Consider the following 20,983-nt stretch of genomic DNA (forward strand, 5'->3'; position numbering starts at 1 on the left):
ACATTTGGGGAGGATGTCATCCTGCTCTTTACCATCTGAGTCGCCCCTCCCCCAGTGGCTCAAACACCAAAGAATCTGCCTGCATTACAGGAGACCTGGGTTCAATCCCTGGGTCAAGAAGATCCCCTGGAGAAGGAAATGGCAACCCATTCCAGTATTCTTGCCTGGAGAATCCCATGGACAGAGGAGCCTGGTGGGCTACAGTCCATGGGGTCACAAAGAGTTGGACACAACTGAGTGACTAACTCTTTCACCTTTTATCCTACTCTACCCTACTGTTCACGCAGGGACAGTCACCTGGAAAGCCAATGAAGAGCTCACACACTTCCAAGGGGCCTTCTGGCCGTGCTTGGTAAAGAGAGGCACTGGAACCGCACTGTGACTGACAATGATGGGTGGCTACAGAAATAGCTGGCCCTGGAGCTCACATTTTCAGCAAGGCCCTCCAGCCCCAACGAAACATATTCCTGTCCTCTCCTATCCCATGTGCCCCACAAGGTAGGGAAATAGAGTTTAGAAGATCACCACAGATGAGAGGCAGTGACCTAGTCTATACTACATCAGAACACAGAGTCACCATCTGGGTTGCAGGAGCCCAGAGCTCCATCAAAGTCTGGGAGTGTGGCATGTGGAATGAGCTCCTTCTTCTTTTAACTCCGTCATTGAGCAACTGAGACAGTCTAGCACAGAGTAGACACTCAGTGCATTTGTTGATGATAATTGCACAAGTGCCAGGTACATTCCTGTACCCCAGGAACACCAAAATGTTTGGACAGTGAAAGCAATAATGCAGTCTGTAATTAGAATACCAAAAATTCTAATGTCACACTTAATCAAATCTAGTAACTCTCTCTCGTTTAGTCTTATCATAATAGTCAGCCAGTTTGATTATTTGTTATCTCAGGCTTTAACTCCCAGCCTGATTATCGAACTGATTATTGCCTGGACTTAAAAACAATATTGGGAGAAATTTTTAGTTTTTGACTTTATTTTTGAAATTTATTTATTTTTGGCTGTGCTGGGTCTGTGTTGCTGCACGGACTTTTCTCTAGTTGCAGCGAGCAGGGACTACTCTTGTTGCAGTATGTGGGTTTCTCATTGCAGAGGCTTTCCTTGTTGTGGAGCATGGGCTCTAGGCTTCTGCAGTTGTGGCACGTGGGCTTCTTCGTTGTGGTTCCCAGGCTCTAGAGCACAGGCTCAGTACTTGTGACACGCTGGATTAGTTGCTCCGTGGCATGTGGGATCTTCCTGATCCAAGGATCGAACCCATGTCTCCTGCATTGGCAGGCATTCTTATCCATTGAGCCACCAGAGAAGCCCTGGGAGAATTTTTACAATCAGTAAATTTCCTTCATTTCTGCTATTTAAGATTAAACATTTTGAAATTGTAAATTTTCTGGTTGATACCGAGTTCTCTATAGTGCACGTGTGCATGCTAGGTCGATGCCATCGTGTCCAACTCTGCAACCCTGTGGACTGTAGCCTGCCAGGCTCCTCTGCCCATGGTATATACCTTCTAATTATAAAGATATAGGCCAAGGGATAGCTAGAAACAACACATTGATATTTGCTTCACAGTTTAAAGTCATGTATTTGACTCTGAATAAAAATTTTTGCCAAACTAAAATGGTTATTGTACATTAATCATGATAGCCAAACTTTCTATTTTTTGTTCCCAAACCCTCTTATGCAACTTTATTTCCTGATACTAACAGAATTTGTTCCATATAAAGGCATGAATACATTATTTTTGTCACTAGAGGGCAGGAAATTAAAGTACATTGTTTGTAAAATCCCTTAAAGGTAGAAGTATTATATTTAGCGAATCATAATGATTTCTTAAAAGAAGGAATTAATTCATTAAATAAATATTGTCCTAGCAAATACTTCATAAGCACCAATAAATTCAACTCTTTCTGCTTTAACAATTTTTATAGGAAAGAAATACAAAATCCTATTGGATGGCAATTTTTAAATAAACTTTTCTTCTATAATAATATGTCTTTTAATAGTTCTAATTTGCTTAAAAAATTCTTTATTGCTTTCTGTTGTGATTGTTCCTCATGTAATAAGTTTTTTCTGAAGTTTATTTAACCTTATTGAATCTTTAGCGAATGTTGTAAATTTTTAATAATAGAATTCCATCTATTGATTTGCAGTCATCTTCCAAACTGGCTTTCCTGGCATTTTTCCATAACTGGCACACCTGTGAATACCTTCCTGCACAAGACCTCCAAGTAAATACCCTGAGAAGTTATGCACACTTAACATTTCTTTAAGTACTTACCAAATGAACCAGGGGCTTCTCTGGTGGCACAGCAGTAAAGAATCTGCCTGTCAATGCAGGAGATGCTGGTTCGATCCCTGGGTCTGGAAAATCCCCTGGAGAAGGAAATAGCAACCCACTCCAGTATTCTTGCCTGGAAAATCCCATGGACAAAGGAGCTTAGCAGGCTATAGTTCATGGGGTTGCAGAGAGTCAGACACAATTTAGTGACTAAAAACAACAGAAAATGAACCAGACAGAGCTGAGTCCCTGCCTACATGCCTTAGATTCAAAATGTGAATCTAAAGTTGGAAATCTACATAACAAAATAATACAAAGGAAAATAAATGATCAATTATGAATTCTGTGAACATAGAATTCAAATCAGATTATCTCAGGCTTTTACTGCCTGTCTCAACCTTGGTATGGTAGGCAGAATAACTGCCTCCTAGAGCCTGCAAATATGTTACTTTCCATGGCAAAGGGACTTACAGAGATAATTGAGGTTAATGACTTCAAGAGGGAGAAATTTTCCTAGACTATCTAGGTTGTTGTTGTTTAGTTGCTACCAGCTCTTTTGCAAGCGCATGGACTGTAGCCCACCAGGCTCCTCTGTCCATTGGATTTCTCAGGTAACAATACTGGAGTGGGTTGCTGTTTCCCTCTCCAGGAGATCTTCCCGACCCAGGGATCAAACCTGCATCTCCTGCATTGGCAGACTCTTTACCACTGAGCCACCTGAGAAGCCCCAGACTATCTAGGTGGGCTGGTCTAACTATATGAGCTCTTAAAATCAGAAGAAGAAAGCAGAGAAGACCAGGCCAGAAAGATTAACTGGAAGCAGCAGAGGAGAGATTAGAAGCGTGAGAGGGAAGTGCCCCACAGTTGCTGGCTTTGATGATGTAGGAGCAGGGTCATAAGCCAAGGAAAGGCTTCTGGAACCTGTGAACAGCCCTCAGCTGACAGCTGAAGAAATATTTACCTTCCAACCTACAGACCTGTAAGATAATACCCATGTGTGGTTTAAGCTGCTAAGTTAGTGGGAATTTATCTGGCCATCCTAGGAAACAGATGCACCTGGCCGCTGCTGATGGGATGAAAAGGTCCCCTTTCCAGGGTCCATCCAGTGCCTTAGCTTTGCATCTTCCTCCCAGCTCACCCACAGCTCCACTAAGCTTTCCTGTAGGAGATGGCGCCTGAACAGAGTCTTGAAGGAGGAGTTAGCCAAAACAAATGGGAGTTGTTTCAGGCAGAAGGGATGGTGCAAGTGAAGGCAGAGAGACGGGAAGTTGTATGCTATGTGAAAAGAAGATGAAGGCTACTGTGTTGTGAAGCATAAAGTGTGGCGGGGAGTACAGAGAATGAGGCTGGAGAGGTAACCAGGACCAAAGCAAGGAAACAAATGCCACATTAAATACCACCTTCACCTGTAGGCAATGGGGAGCTGTTCGTGTACCACCAGGCAGAGTTTTAAAGTTTAAGCATGTGCTTCACAGGTGATCATTCTTACAGCTGTAAGGAAAAAGGATTCAAGGGAGATGGAATGTTAGAATAGTCATGTAGATAGCCAGGTAAGATGTGATACCTAACCTAAGATAATGCTATCTGTTTGAGGATGAATCGAACTGATATTTAGCTCATGAAATCAGCAGAACTTAATGATTAATATGATATGGGATTTGAATGGGAGGTAGGGTCACCAGGTGGCTCAGTGGTAAAGAATCCACCTGCCAAATACAGGAGATGTAAGAGACTAGGGTTCAAACCCTGGATCGGGAGGATCTCCTGGAGAAGGAAATGGCAACCCACCCAAGTATTCTTGCCTGAGAAATCCCATGGACAGAGGAGCCTGGCAGGCTACAGTCCATAGCATTCCATAGAGCTGGACACAGCCGAGGGACTGAGCACACACACACACAGATATACACACTTACATGGTCATGCTTAACTCCCAGGGTCAGAGTAAATGGTGGTTCTGCCAACAGAGATGAAAATACACAGAAGGAAGAGCTGTGTAGTGGGGAAGAGGGTCATGTGCTATTTTTGGCATATGCTATGGAATTTGAGGTATCTATGGAGAATCCAGGATCAGCTGTCTAGTGCTCAGCTGGATTTTTGAGTCTGAAATGCAGGGGAGATGTTTATATTGTATAAATAGGGACATCCTTGGCGTATGGCATATACAGAGTAGTGAAAATCATGAGGGTAGTAGTGATTCCCAGAAATAATATGTTGAATAAAAAGAAATAGGAATCTTACATTAAACCCTTGAGTATGCAACGTGAGAGTCATGGAGAGAAAGAAACCCCACAAAAGGTCCAGAAGAGGAAAAGTCGGTGAGATTAATTGAAGAAGCCGTGGAGTGTGGTGCAGGCAACGTAAAAGAGAAGAGAGATTCCAGAGAAACGAAGCAGCCAGTGCCAGTACAGCAGTGCTTGAACCCAGCAGGTAAGACATCTCTGGTGACCTGATGGCAATCCCAGTAGCACAGGTGGTACTGAAGCAGGTTACAGTGAAATGAGGGGAATGCACATGAAGAAGTGAAGAGAGTACCGTTTCATCCTTGATATTCACTGCGTTTTGGCCTGACATCTATTCTTGGTTTTACCAGGATGTAGGATCTTGCCGGCTTCATTAAAGTTTACTGAGCACCTACTCAGAGCCATGCACCGAACTATGGAGAAGATGAAGATACATATATGTAGGGTCTTCCCAGTAAGGAACCTATGGTTAAAAGGTAAGATAATCCATGACAAAAAACGATAGCTGGCCTTTATTGAACATTTTCAATGTGCAGGCACTGATGTCATGCATACTTTACATCTTTATAAGTACCATGTTAGTCACAATTATTATGCTTGATTTTTTTTTCAGATGAGGAAACTGAGGCACAAAAAAAAATTGTGTAACTTGCACAAGGTCATTTACCTAGTAAATATTCACATAAGAATTTAACTTAACTACTAGCCCTATAAAGAAAGCTCGAACATAATGGGGGTCAGAAGAGAGGAACCGTGAAGCACTTTGGGGGTTCAGAAGAAAGAGAAAAAAGTCTTCTGTTGAGAGAATCAGGAATGAGTTCACGAGGAGGTTGCATTTGATTAAGCTGGATGATGATGTGGAGCGTGAGAGAAGGAGCAGTGAGGAAGGGCCAGTCCCAGGGCATGAATCAGCCACAAGGATCGGACGCAGAGCTCCTGGGTGCTGCTGAGGCACGTGGGGAGGACAAGAATTCTGGGAGGAAGGAAGTCCTGAAAACCTGGACACTGTGAAGAGTGGATTTGCAAACAAGAGATGAGTTCAGCCCTGACATGATAACCAGAAATTCGGACTATACAATGACCAGTTCATGAAAGTTTACAATATAATTGGCTTATTTTCTGTTCTGTCCTTCCACTTGTCCCCTTTCCTGAAAATCTGAATTTTTGAGCTTCTTTTTATCTGGCTGAATGCAATATGAAATGCTAAATGCACATATCTAACAATTGTGAGTTAAACAGGTACTTCGTTTGTATAAGGAAATATTTATTAGTGAAAAAATATTGCTAAAGGAAATCAGGCCTTCAGAGATTGAACTGTAATGATCTTCCTTAAGACATTCATTTCATTTTGGCCAGGATCAAAACTGGAAGCAAAATTGCAGCTGTCTATAAATATACTATTAAAAATATAAAGACCATATTTTAAGCTGATAAATGTAAGATACTGTCACATTAAAAAAATCTCGGAAATGAAAATGGGAGGCATCTACTTTGGAAGCCCAACTATCTTACAGTAAAGATGTTTGTATATTAGATGTTTCAGTCAAGGTCCTGAACTTAGACAGATGGTGTTATAGCCTGGGATTTTTGAGGAAGCCTTTCTAGTGAAGGAATTGTTTGCAGCAATACAGACAAGGATTCCCAGTGGCTCAGTGGTAAAGAATTTGCCTGCCAGTGCAGGAGATGTGGGTTCAATCCCTGGTTCGGAAAGATCCCCTAGAGAAGGAGGTGGCAACCCATTCCAGTATTCTTGCCTGGGAAATCCCACAGACAGAGGAGCCTGGCAGGCTACAGTCCATGGGGTTGCAAAGGGTAGGACATGACTGAGCACATATGCAAACAGACAGGGTTAAGGGACCCTGTAGTCAGGGTGCTGAAGCGTGCTCAAAGACTAGCAGCAGCTAGAAACCATCACCACCCACAGGCCTGAGGTGTAACAAGAGAGAGGCTTTCCTAGAACCAGGGACAGCCCAGGCCTTGGGAGACAGAATAACCATCACACTCACCAGTAACATATGTATGTAAGGCTGCTGCTGCGGCTGCTACTAAGTCGCTTCAGTCGTGTCCGACTCTTAGCGACCCCATGGACTACAGCCTATCAGGCTCCTCCGTCCATGGGATTTTCCAGGCAAGAGTACTGGAGTGGGGTGCCATTGCCTTCTCCAGTATATAAGGCTAGGAGGCTTCAAAACTCAAATCTAAGCAACCTCACCCCATCTCCCACCAGTCACATGCAGCATATAGTATCCTGCCCTGAGCTATAAGAAGTTGGTCACAACCCAAAACAAAGACACAACTTAATAACTAAACAACACCTTTTCTGTCACTTATATAACCCCAGGCAGTGAGATTAGGTCCAGTGTGTCCCTAAAGTCGAATCTTGAACGCTAAAGTTGGGAGGAGTCTGATCACCTTTCAGGATGGCCAGCAATTCCTGCAGGATTTGTGCCCCAAAGAGACATCCCTAAAAGGTGGTGGAAAAGTTTTCAACAGGAAGCATTTAGGCTAAAGGATTCCATACATTCCAAATGGGAAATGTCAAGACCGAAATATTATTTTTATTATTATCATCACTTTTGCTGGAACAAGCAAATCATCACATATGGACTTTATAGCCAAAACATCTTTTTTTCCTGCTTCTCAGTTCCTCCATCAAGCCCAAAATAGGTAATTACAGAAGCCAATGAAACCCTTTATATGATCCAAAGATTTTGCGGGAGCCCTCACCGCCTACACGCTGGGCAACGGGTCCTCTGGGAAACATTCAGTGTGAGCCACACGTGAGTGAAAGTGGAAACCGACAGCTTTAGTTCTGGCTTTGGAACATATGGTGCAGTAAATGATCAGCATGCAGTCTATAATTAAGGACACGGCTTCTCAATAATAACACCTAAATGTGCATGTATTTCGCTGTATGTTTATCTCTGAAACAGACTCATATATGGTCAGGCTCTGGTCTGAGGCAACACTGATGCTTTGGTGACTGTCATGAACAGCCTCAAAATGATAAATGCCTTCCTCATCCACTCCCGTCTGCCTCCAAGCAGCTGGTAGTCCTCTCTGACCCACATGTTTCTTACCTGATATTATGTGACCCCCATCATCTTGGCCATGAGCAAATGAGATCAGCAGCTGGGGTCTGAGTCAGTGACTGTGATCAAAAGCCCACAGAGTGGTTTAGCCCGAGAACCTCACACTGCTCATCACTAAGGAGTGTCAACTCAATTCAAGTACTTATTCTCTCTGGAGAAGTCTCAGTGGAAACTGAAGCCAGGGGGCAAGAGCCTCCAGGAGCAGACACAAGCCACTCTGACATAGAGCGCAGGGCAACAGGGAAGAAGGCGCTGGGGTGTGGCAGAGAGGCTGTAGATTGGCACTGGGCACAGCAATAGACACTGAGGCTCTACAGTAGTGTTGTATTGAGATTAGAATGGAGGGCGGGGAGCGACAGATGCCTGACTCTGATATGGCTCCTGCAGCAGCCTGAACAGCCAGGAATGGCATCTCACTTCCTTAATGCCTGACTGTGAGGTTGTGGCTGGAGAAGGGAATGGCAGCCCACTTGACTGTTCCTGCCTGGAGAATTCCATGGACAGAGGAGCTACAGTCAATGGGGTCGCAAAGACTCGGACATCACTGAGGGATTATCATGTTCATGAGGTTGTGTGCATCATTTCCTGATGTATCCTTATAGAAATTCCTACCACTAAAGATGGCTCTGTGAAATCTCTGAGCACATGATGTCTCTGAGCACATCTCTGTGTCTTGCAACTTAAAAAAAAAAAAAAAAAACACAACCAAAGACAGGAGATTTTGTGTTGAAACCACATTTGTACAAATGACAGTTTATCCCCACCAGGAATATTCTTTTTGCACATATAGAACAACAAAGGATGAGTATGGGGCTTGGGAGAACTTAACTTCTAACACCTAAGCAGCATTGCATTTCAGCTCTGCCAAACCAACACATACTGACCAGTGCCAGAAACTGCTAGGATGAAACTGGTCCCAATCTGGGGAAACTGTGGCAAAAATCTTGGAAGAAACATGAAGTGTTAGAGATTTTCATTCCTATTGGGCATAACACTATAATATTTATACAAACACAACTATATCATGGCCTCCTTGAGCACCAGAAATGTGTCTTATCGCTCTCAGTGCCTAGGCAGGACCTTGCATACACCTCAGACTGTGTGAAGCTGGTCAGCGCTTCTTATGTCTGGGTTGTCAAGGTACACGGTCAGGTATTTAGGAAGATGCAGCCATGGAACCATAGATTGCCTTAGATTTGGGTGGCATGATTTCCCCACCTGTAAATCAGTAAAAAAAAAAAAAAAAAGAATGAGTAATCTCTTTTGATTATAATTGTTAGCATCTACCTCATTATGAAAAGCAAGTGAAAAATAACTTCCTCCAGTTTCTTAGTAAAAACAGTGCTGTGGTTTGAAATGGAAGCAATTCTCCTTTCGGAGAAAGCTGGCTGGCTGACCAGCCCCTTACAAAAATTGCAATGAGAGCTGAATTCCCCAGCAGCACAGGATTTCATCCTCAGTTCTGCAGACTCAGGCCAAAGGATGTAGAGGAAGTAGAATGCCAAGTTAATAATGGACATGAACAATGTAACCACCAGGTGGCGGGGCATTCACATCTGCTCAAGCAACCACCCGAGAGGTGCTCAGAGTGATTCCAGAGGGTTCTTTAGTTGATCAAAGGAAGGAGGGGTAAAGTTTCAAGGCAGCAAGCCGTGTTATCTTGCTGGTTCCATCTCTAAAATGGGCAGATTTCTGCCAGGTGTATGGTCCTCACACTGGCCTGGCAGCACACCTCTTTTCTAAGCAGGGTTGGATGGCACCATCATCCAGTTCTGGCCTCTCTTGTCCCTTTTTTATGTTATGAAGCCTGGAAACATTAACTTTGTTGGCCTGTTCCTTTGGCAGTTTGACAAAGCCCAGGAATCCCTTCTCAGGATAATATTTTCAATGCATACTATAATACATAGGATTACAAATGAAGCCAATTATCATGAAACACGGTCCAACCCACTGAGGTTAAGATCCCCTGCAACCTGACTCATTCATACAGCCTTTCTCTGAATCAGGGATAATGAAATCAATTAGGTTTCCCCTTACCAAATTAAATTCACATTCTGCCTTACTGTATTATTTTTAGATTGCCTTGGTTGGAGTTTGACAAATCTCCAACTCTTCTGTTGAATTTTTTTAAAGTTTTATTTTTAATTGGGGGATAATTGCTTTACCATGTTGTGTTGGTTTCTTCTATACAACAGCGTGTATCAGCTAGAAGGATACATACATCCCCTCCCTCCTGAGTCTCCCTCCCACTCTTCTACTGCATAATCACAAAGCATTTCTTGGTCATGCCAGCACATGGCTCCCAACAACACATGGCTGACAAAGCCCATCATTTCTTCCATCTCCAACTCCTAGAGAAGTTCTTCATTATCACTCCCTAGTAATGATGTACAGAAGGGAACTAGAAAGAAGCTGTGCAATAAGTGAAACAGACTGGATGGAATCCCCTAAATGCAGCTCACCTAGTATTTTCTAAACAACTTGTGTGAGTGCTCAGTCATGTCTGACTCTTTGCAACCCTATGGACTGCCACCCGCCAGGTTTGTCTGTCCATGGGATTCTCCTGGCAAGAATACAAGAGTGGATGGCCAGTGCCCTCCTCCAGGGGATCTTCCTGACCCAGGGATCGAGCCTCAGTCTCTTGTGTCCTGCATTTCAGGCAGATTCTTTACCCACTGAGCCACCTGGGAAGCCCATTCTACCCAGAGATCCACTCCCTGCTCTATGGAGTGACTGGAGTTCAGAGAGCTATTTTGCAATTCAATCTCATCTCCCAAGCAACTCTGGGCAAACCACCTAACTCTCTGGGCTTCAATTTCCTCATGTAAAATATGTAAATAACAGCCATGGCTCTAAATATAGTTGTGAGTGAAGTAAGTGAAAGAATGCATGTGAAGGTGCTGTGTGTTAACGAAGTTGGCACTGAAAACCACGAGCACCTGGGTGTTCTGTGGAACCTTCATCACATCTAACTTCAGCTCTTGTTAATTACTGATGAGTGGGTCCATCCTCTCCCAGCCTTTCTTAAGTTTGGAAGCATCAAGCTTGTCTCCACTCTCAGTGTATCCTACAAGTCTTTCTATTATAATTTCTTAAAATATAATTCATTCTTAAAATAATAGCACTTAAAAATATCCTTGGTCTTCCTAGGATATTTTTGCCCTGAAAACAGTTGTGGATGTTTAAGCACCAGGGTTTTTAACCCCCTGTTGCTAGCTCCTCAAACACTGAGCTCCCCACCCTCAGGGCTATTCAAGCAGGAGCTTGGTAAGCGTCAGTAGTAGCTCCTGTGAGGGTTTGTTTGATCTTTGTGACCTGCATTCCTGGTAGCCAACAACCCATACTTGTTTTGTTTTACAGAGTTCCTAATCAGGACTTTCGGAATCATCTGTCTGCCCTCGCTCCACAGGGCTGGTATTAGTTTTTCCTCAGTCATCCTTTCAGACTGCCTCCTTAATCAGGGATGGATTAAAAGCTACAATCACGTGAAAAGTAGAGGCAAAATGGCCTAGGAGTCCTTTTTCCTATAAAACTCCCAATAAAACTCAGTCGTGTCCAACTTTTTGCGACTCCATGGACTGTAGCCCCCCAGGCTCCTCTGTCCATGGGATTTTCCAGGCAAGAATATTAGCGTGGGTTGCTGTGCCCTCCTCCAGGATATCTTTCCAGCCCAGGGATCGAACTCGAGTCTCTTGTGTCTCTTGCATTGGCAGGTGGGTTCTTTACCACTGGCACCACCAAACTGCCAAGCACATAACAACTCTGTGGAAATTCATCACTGATGTATAAACCCTGCTAATCTGAGAGAGGACCTCTAACTCCTTTTCCTGTGCTCACCATTTCAGACTTTGAGGGGTGGGGCAGAGGAACAGGAGAAAACAATTTTTTCTTTCTCTCCTCTAAAATATGAGAAAACCTATTATTATCCTTCATAGGCATGAGACAACCTTAATACTATTCTCACCACTGTCTTACAGCGAGGAAAATTCTCTATCTGAAATTAATTCACAGGAAATACATTCTGCTAGCTACAATATGAGACTCCCAGAAATTACACTAGAAATGCTGTTTAAAAATTCAGAAAACTTTTTCCCTGAAACTTTTGAAGACACCAGAGCAGGTTTTATTCTGGTTCCCTGATAGCATCTCACCCCAATTGTTAGCCCTGGGCTCGTACCCTCTATTCCATAAGTGTTTACCTCCACAGCAGGTATGTATTGCGTTGGCCATACAAAGAGGCATGAAACACAGTCCTTGTGTTCAAGGAATTACTCTCTTGGTCCAGTTTTTGATACTGACATCACAACACACAAGTTACAATGTAAATTGTTACAATCAGTGATACCACTACTGACATACTGATGATAATGAATGATTTACTTTCCTTTGCTGACAAAGGTCTATCTAGTCAAAGCTATGGTTTTTCAAGTATTCATGTAGAGATGTGAGAGTTGGACCACAAACAAGGCTGAGTGCCGAAGAACTGATGCTTTTGAATTGTGGCGCTGGAGAAGATTCTTGAGAGTCCCTTGGACTGCAAGGAGATCCAACCAGTCCATCCTGAAGGAAATCAACCCTGAATATTCATTGGCAAGACTGACGCTGAAGTTGAAACTCCAATACTTTGGCCACCTGATGCGAAGAGACAACTCATTGGAATAGACCCTGATGCTGGGAAAGAGTGAGGGCAGGAGGAGAAGTTGACAGAAGATGAGATGGTTAGATAGCATCACCAACTCAATGAGTTTGAGCAAATGAACATAACTTTCAGCAAACTCCTAGAGATAGTGAAGGACAAGGTGGCCTAGTGTGCTGTAGTCTGTGGGATCACGAACAGTCAGACACGACTTAGCAACTGAACAACAATAACTTTCTTAGTAAATTGCTGTTCCTGTTTAGTCACTAAGTTATGTCCAACTCTTGGTGACCCCATGGACCATAGTCTGCTAGGCTCCTCTGTCCATGGAATTTTCCAGGCAAGAATACTGGAGTGGGTAGCCATGCCTTCCTCCGGGAGATCTTCCTGACCCAGGGATTGAACTCTTGTGTCTCCTGCATTGGCAGGCAGATTCTTTACCATTGCACCACCTGGGCAGCCCCTTAGTAAATTAGATCCCGTTTAAAGTCATCCCCCAAGCACTTGTGATCATTCTGATTTGCTTCCTTTAGTGGGATGGAAGTGAGTGGAGTTACAGTGACATCTAGGTTCTGCATTCAGGATTTGTGACTATCACCATTCATGAGTGTCACAGAGAGAAAGAGGGGTTGAGAAGAGCTGCCCTGGCACATGCAATGAGGCTCTGGACTCCTGGCCATAACGAGCTTATAATACAACTGGCTTGATATATCTGATAACCATACAGATAATGTATAATTCACAGCTAAACTGAGGGAGATTAGACTACATAAGTGAGAGAAAGAGGGTGGGGGAATGATTTCATATTAGTCTTGAGACATTTTGTAAGGGTGGGGAGGCTCCAAGAGTAGGGAGGTGTTAACAGGTGAAAGTCATAAAGACAAGCATATTGAAGAGGGGTAGATTCCCTTTAAGGGTCTTCCCTGGTGGCTCAGTGGTAAAGAATCCACCTGCAATGCAGGAGACATAGGTTTGATCCCTGGGTCAGGAAGTTTCCCTTAGAGGAGGAAATGTCAACCCATTCCTGGAAAATCCCACAGACTGAGGAGCCTGGTGGGCTACAGATCAAGGAGTCATAAGAATCGGACACGACTTGATCGCTAAACCACCACAGACTCCCTTCAAAGTGAGACTGACTAAGGCTGCTCCCTTGTGTCTCCACGCATCTTTCCACATCTCCCACTCAGAGCTGTAGCTCTCATCAGATTGAACCTCAAATCCATCCACTTCCCTATACCCCTCAAGTCTCCACCTTAACTCAGGACTTCATCAGGTTTTACCTCTATTCCTGCTACAGCCACTGTATGGCTCTTCCTGCCTCCACTACTGCCTTCTTCAAATCCGTCCTCCACAGAATGGCCCCCCTGATATAAATGACCATGTAACTAACTCTTGTGCTAAAACCAATCAGTGACTCACCTAGTACCTCCAGGAAGAGGCCCCATCCTTGCACACAAGACCTTGCATATTGTAGTTGTCACTTTCCCTCAGCCTAGCCTTGCCCCTTCTTATCCCCTGTCCCCCTCCCCAGAATCTGAATTACCCTCTGTCCTTCTTAGGTCAGGTTAGCCTAACAAAATGCTATAGACTGGATGCCTAAATAATAGAAATGTATATTCTTACAGTTCTGGTGACTGGAAGTCCAAGACCAAGGTGCCAGCAGGACTGATGTCCAGTAAGGACTCTCTCTTTGGATTGCAGACAGCCACCTTCTTGCTGTGTCTTTACATGGCCATTCCTTGGTGCATGCCTGTGGAGAGAAAAGGCTGGTGAGTGAACCAGCTCCTTGGTGTGTCTTATAAGGACACTAATCCTGTAGGATCATGGCCTCATCCCCATGTCCCAGTCTAACCCTCATTACCACACACAAGCTCCATCTCCAAATGGCAACACACTGGGGGAGTTAGGGTTTCAAAATATGAATCTGGGAGAGGGGAACAAAAATTTTCAGTCCATACTACTTGCTAGTCTCTGAGTTGTTCCACTAGCTGGTATGTCCTTCTCTGAACCACTCCCTGAAACCCCCTTTCTGCCACCCCCTCTACTTGTTGTCTTTGGCTAATTCCTTTATACACCTTATGACTGAGTTCAAATTTGGCTATATATTCTCCTATCGGCTCCCACGGGCATCTTATATGCTTCCATCAAGGCTGTCCTATAGCTGAAAGGACCATATATATTAATATATGGGTTTCCCAGGTGGTGCAATGGTAAAGAATCTGCCTGCCAATGCAGGAGACACAAGAGACGAGGGTTTAATCCTTGGGTCAGGAAGATCCGCTGGTGTGGGAAATGGCAACCTGCTCCAGCATTCTTGCCTAGATAATCCCATAGACAGAGGAGCCTGGCGGGCTACTGTCCATGGGGTTGCAAACAGTTGGACTTGACTGAGCAACTGAGCGCACGCACGCGCGCACACACACACACACACACACACACACTGTGTATATATATAGTCAGGATCGTGAAAATATATATATAATGTATATATATAATAAGGGCCATAATTTCCCTCAGGGCAGAAGTAATGCCTTATTTTTTATCTGTCATCCTATCCCTAAAGCTTAGCACAGCACCTGTCACATATTTGTTGAATGGATGAATAAATGAATAATAAGGAAGGTGAAGCCAAGTTGTGGGAAAAATGAGGCAGAAAATTTATGCTTTTAAAATAAGTAGCTTGAAGCCCTTATATATTCTTGGCATAAAATATGATACACATGGTTTTATAAAGACGGTTGGAAAATTTTGTTCAAGAATGACAGGGGATGGGTGAGGACACCTGCTATGAGACGATCATAATAATCCCATATTGATGTAGAAAATAATAATAGTAACAATCATATCTATCATTTGTTCAGCACTTGCTATGTGTCAGATATCAAGCAGTTTTGTTTATAATTTTTTTACTGTGGTTTTATTTATTTATCTTTGGCTATGCTGGGTCTTCATTGCTGCGTGGGCTTTTTCTCTAGTTGCAGTGCTCAAGTGCATTGTCGTGGCCTCTCTTATTGCAGGCACCAGTTCTAGGCACGTGGGCTCGGTAGTTGCAGCTCCCAGGGTCTGGAGCACAGGCTCGGTAGTTGTAGTGCCTGGGCTTAGTCGCTCCATGGCACGTGGAATCTTCCTGGATCAGAAATCAAACCTCTGTCTCCTACATTGGCAGTCAGATTCTTTACTACTGAGCCACCACAAGTCCTCAAGTGTTTCAAATGTGTAACTTAGATTTTAACAACCCCAGCTTAGAAGATTAAAAAAAAAATCCTATTTTATGTAAGGGGAACCTGAGGTACAGAGAGGTTAAGGTCACAGAGCTAGGAAGTAGCAGAGATTAAAGGTAAACTATAAAAGAAATTTCAAAGGCTGAAGAATCACAGCTTGAAGCTAGTTTAGGTGTTATAAGAGAATGGGAGAAGCAAGGACGATATTCAGGATTCTAACACAGGGAAAGAGAAAACTGAAAAAGTTAGGATGAGAAGTCACCTTGTTGAGAGACACTGTGATCGTCTGGGATGAATTGGCCTTGATGTAGTGACTTGACATGCCAGTGGAGGTGACCCGTAGGCAGTTATAAATACACACAGCAAACCCACGTGGACTCTGACACACATGTTTAGGTCCAGGGAGATGCAAACGTGGATTTTATGTGACATTTCTTTCTTTTTCCTTTGTTGAAAGTATAGCTGATTTACAGTATTATATTAGTTTCAGGTGTACCACATATTCAAAGTTTTTAAATTTAAAAACACCATAAAATCTTGGCTGTATCCTTCATTCTGTACAATATATCCTTGTAGTTTATTCTATACATAGTGGTTATCTTGCCCCACCCCGCTTCCTTCTCCCCATTGGTTAGCACTAGTTTTTACTCTATATCTGTGGGTCTTTTGCTGTTTTATTATATACATCATTTTTAAATTTTTTCAGATTCCACATTTAAGAGATAACAGCATAATACTCTCTAGGTCCATCCACATTGTTGCAAATGAGAATTTCATGCTTTTTTATGGCTGAGTCATATCCCATTGTATATATGTATCACATCTTCTTTATCCGTTCATCTGTTAATAGACATTTAAGTTGCTTCCATATCTTGGCTCTTGTGAATGTTGCTGCTAGGAACATAAGGGTGCATGTATTTTTTTGAATTAGTGTTTTCATTTTCTTCTGATATATACCCAGGAGTGGAATTGCTGGATCATGACAGTTCTATTTATAGTTCATTTGGGCAACTAAGTGAAGGGTGGTATTAAGGAGGATTTACTGAAGTCAGGGACACAGGTTAAGAGTGGAAAGGCTTTGTATACTTTAAGATAAATGAAACAATAAATTTAATATTATGTATATTTTACCACTATAAAAAGAGGTGAGAGACTGCTTCAGGGATCCAGGGAAGAGATGATTAGACATGAATCTGGGAAAGGTCAAGGGAAACTTAATAAGGAAGATTTATTGAACCATCCATCCTTTGACTTATTCTAGCTATAAACTTAAGAGTGATTTATTTTTTAACATTTTTTGACCCGATACTACGTGCCAGATGCAGGGCTGGGGCACAAAGATGGATAATCATTCCTACTCTTTAACTGTATCCTGCACACAATTGCCTAGTGAGATTAAAAGATTCATATGCAATATTCATAATACAGCATATCAGGGGGCTTTTGACACAAGTAAAGGATACTATGGAAGCACAGTGGAGGGCAACTAACAAGCTGTAGGGAATAGTCAGGGAAGAGTTCTGAGACCTGGTGGCCCATGAATTGGGTCTTAAACAATGAAGAAGACCTTGTCAGGTAAAGGAGAGTTGGAGGGAGGAGGGGGAATTCCAAGTAGAAAAGAGCACAGGTGGTGTTGCTGAGACATTTGCTGGGAGGCACAGAGGGACAAAGAAGAGACACGAGGTCTTGGCATCTGAAGATCTCCTGTTACTCTAGTACATCTGCTGTTTCCATGATGGGACCCATTCCCTTGGTCCACATGGGTGGTGATGGAGCCCCAAACTCTCAGCCCACCCAGCTGGGGAGAGCAGCTTCATCAGGCAGGATGGATGTCTACTGCCTTTGGCACATTTGGTAAACAGTTCTCATAAAGTGCCTGGGGGAGCAGAAGGAGGCGCAGTGGAGAGGGCCCTTCAGAAGATTCTGAGGATGCTGTAGACTTCAGCAATGGCATAATTATTACTGAAAGAAGATTTGTTATTTAGTCGTTCAGTCGTGTCCTACTCTTTTGCAACTCCATGGACTGTAGCCTGTAGGCTCCTCTGTCCATGGGATTGTTGTTTTTGTTTTTTAAATTTTTAATTGAAGGATAATTGCTTTACAGAATTTTGTGGTTTTCTGCCATACATCAACAAGAGTCAGCCATAGGTATACCTATGTCTCCTCCTTCCCAGACCTCCCTCCCATCTCCCTCCCATCCCACCCTTCAGTCTATCACAGAGCCCCTGTTTGATTTCCGAGTCATACAGCAAATTCCCATTGGCTATTTTACATATGGTATTGTAAATTTCCATGTTACTTTCTCCATACATCTCACCCTCTCCTCCTTCCCTCCCCGTGTCCATTGGTCTGTCCTCTGTGCCTGTTTCTTCACTGCTGCCCTGAAAATAAATTCATCAGTACCATCTTTCTAGATTCCATATATATGCATCAGTATGCTGCTGTTGCTAAGTCACTTCAGTCGTGTCCGACTCTGTGTGTGTCCCACCAGGCTCCCCCATCCCTGGGATTCTCCAGGCAAGAACACTGAAGTGGGTTGCCATTGCCTTCTCCAATACAGGAAAGTGAAAAGTGAAAATGAAGTCACTCAGTCATGTTCAACCCTCAGCGACCCCATGGACTGCAGTGAACCAGGCTCCTCCATCCCTGGGATTTTTCAGGCAACAGTACTGGAGTGGGGTGCCATCGCCTTCTCCGATGCATCAGTATACAATATTTATATTTCTCTTTCCGACTTATTTCACTCTGTATAATAAGCTCTAGGTTCGTCCACCTCATTCAGCTCAGTTCAGTTCAGTCACTCAGTCGTGTCCAACTTTTTGTGACCCCATGAATTGCAGCACTCTAGGCCTCCCTGTCCATCACCAACTCCCGGAGTTCACCCAAACTCGTGTGCATTGAGTCGGTGATGCCATCCAGCCATCTCATCCTCTGTTGTCCCCTTCTCCTCCTGCCCCCAATCCCTCCCAGCAGTTCATCTCATTAGAACTGATTTAAATGCATTCCTATTTTATGACTGAGTAGTATTCCATTGTATATATGTACCACAGCTTCCATATCCATTCATCTGTCAAAGTCCATGGGATTTACCAGACAAGAATACTGGAGTGGGTTGCCATTTCCTTCTCCAGGGGATCTGCCCAACCCAAGGATAGAATCCACGTCTCCTGCATTGGCAGGCAGATTCTTTACTGCTAAGCAACTGGGGAAGCCTGACAGAAGACTAGATGTCCATCAGCAGATGAATGGATAAGAAAGCGGTGGTACATATACACAATGGAGTATTACCCAGCCATTAAAAAGAATATATTTGAATCAGTTCTAATGAGGTGGATGAAACTGGAGTCGATTATACAGAGTGAAGTAAGCCAGAAAGAAAAACACCAATACAGTACACTAACACATATATATGGAATTTAGAAAGATGGTAATGATAATCCTGTATGCAAGACAGCAAAAGAGACACAGACGTATAGAACAGTCTTTTGGACTCTGCGGGAGAGGGAGTGGGGGGATGATTTGGGACAATGGCATTACAACATGTATAATATCATATAAGAAACGAATTGCCAGTCCAGGTTCAATGCAGGATACAGGATGCTTGGGGCTGGTGCATTGGGATGACCCAGAGGGATGGTATGGGGAGGGACATGGGAGCGGGGTTCAGGATGGGGAACACATATACACCCATGGCGGATTCATGTTGATGTATGGCAAAACCAATACAATATTGTAAAGTAATTAGCCTCTAATTAAAATAAATAAATTTAAATTAAAATAAATAAATAAATAAAATGCTAAATAATGCCTCAGTAAAAAAAGAAAAAAAAAGAAGAAGACTAAAAGTGGATAAATGAAAGATTCCTTGAGCTAACTCCAGAGTGTTATTAATGAGTATCCTGGGACACATCCCAGAATGAATGCAGGAGTCACTTGAGGGGAACTCTCTAATGGTGGCAAATTTCAGAAAAACATATTGCCTTGTGAATGGAAGCAGACTTCCAAGTCAAATGCACTTCGATTCTGCCAGTTAATATCTGTCTGGACTGGATAATTTTGTTAACCTCTCTCAACCTCTGCTTCTCTTTTCTATAGATGATGATAGCAGTAGCACCTGCATCACGGTCTGCCATGAGGACTGAGTGTAACCACATTCCTGTCGTTCTTGCAGTCCCTGACACCGAGTGAGGTGCTCACTGTGTTACTATCACCATCACCATCAAAATGACACCACTGATGTGCCCCAATCAGAAAGACAAGACAGCCCGAAATGGGGATCCCAGGGGTAACGTTTTCACATTTATTGTGTAAATCAGCATTTTTTAAAGAGTTGGATTTCTAGATGTTTCCTTCCCATAGAGTGGAGGACAGCCATGCAATTAGTCTTTTTATAACTGAATATCTCTGTACAAAGCAAAAAAGAGGGAAGGTATGGGTAACTGAGACATTGCTTTCCACTTACCAGTAAGACAACATAAATGTGCCAAAATGACTGTCAGAACATTAATTTTGGAGTGAACCAATTAAAGAAAAGTTTCCTTTTTCTGTCTTTATTTTCATAGTTTCCTTGTTTAGTTAAAAAAAAAAACACAAAAACCGAGCAGTCCAGGTAATGAAATTAGTTCACTAGACAGAACTGATGTCCTGAGAGACCACTGCAGAGGGAGGGCAGGTGTTTCTCACACACAGAGTAAAGGAACACAAGGCAGCTATTTTGGGAGCTGAAAAAAGGGAAATATCAACACATTTCACTGAGTTTTTCCCCTGAGAAATTGTGCCAGGTACACATTTTACATTTTCACATATTAAGAAGCTGAATATATTAAAATATGGGAACTAATTCAACCTCAGGGCTGTAACTAAAATCCTAAATAATGCAACATACGAAGAACCCAAAAGTTAAGCTAAATGAAGTTTTTTATATGAAAAGAAAAATAAAGCCAAGTGAGGAAAATGAAACCTAATGAGTGAAAATATAATTTATAGGGAAAAATATAAAATTTGCCTCATGAAGTTAAATCTGATCAGGTGGCACTAGTGGTAAAGAACTCACCTGCCAGTGCAGGAGGCAGAAGAGGTGTGGGCTCCATGCCTGGATCGGGAGGATGCCCTGGAGGAGGGCACAGCAACCCACTCCAGGATTCTTACCTGGAGAAGCCCACGGACAGAGGAGCCTGGTGGACTACAGTCCACAGGGTCACAAAGAGTTAGTGACAACTGGTCAGTGACAACTGACCCACTCCAGGATTCTTGCCTGGAGAAGCCCATGGACAGAGGAGCCTGGTGGATTACAGTCCACAGGGTCGCAAAGAGTTAGACACGACTGGAGGGACTTAGCACACACACACAGCACAGTCATATTGGAAAATAGAGAACTCCTAGTTCTCTACTGAGACTGATGCCTTACAAAAACTGCAAGTACAAAATTATCTGGCAATGTTCATAACTTCTACCATGTCTATTACAGAGAATGGTCTTCCACCTGTGCAGACAGGACAAACATGGCC

At 43.1% G+C, this 20,983-nt stretch overlaps 1 long non-coding RNA gene across 1 annotated transcript in view; it reads right to left on the reverse strand.

The window, feature by feature from the left end:
• Positions 1–20,983, reverse strand: part of LOC147359396 (uncharacterized) — a 414,201-nt gene that overhangs the window by 61,304 nt on the left and 331,914 nt on the right. Inside the window, exon 3 of the long non-coding RNA XR_015140767.1 lies at positions 13,879–14,005. This is a non-coding gene — a long non-coding RNA (uncharacterized LOC147359396). The remainder of the gene's footprint in view (positions 1–13,878; positions 14,006–20,983) is intronic.

The sequence above is a fragment of the Bos grunniens genome, chromosome 14 (genome assembly GCF_055505025.1).
Source record: "Bos grunniens cultivar Pamir isolate PY7600 chromosome 14, Bosgru_T2T1.0, whole genome shotgun sequence".
In the NCBI taxonomy this organism is placed as follows: Eukaryota; Metazoa; Chordata; class Mammalia; order Artiodactyla; family Bovidae; genus Bos; species Bos grunniens.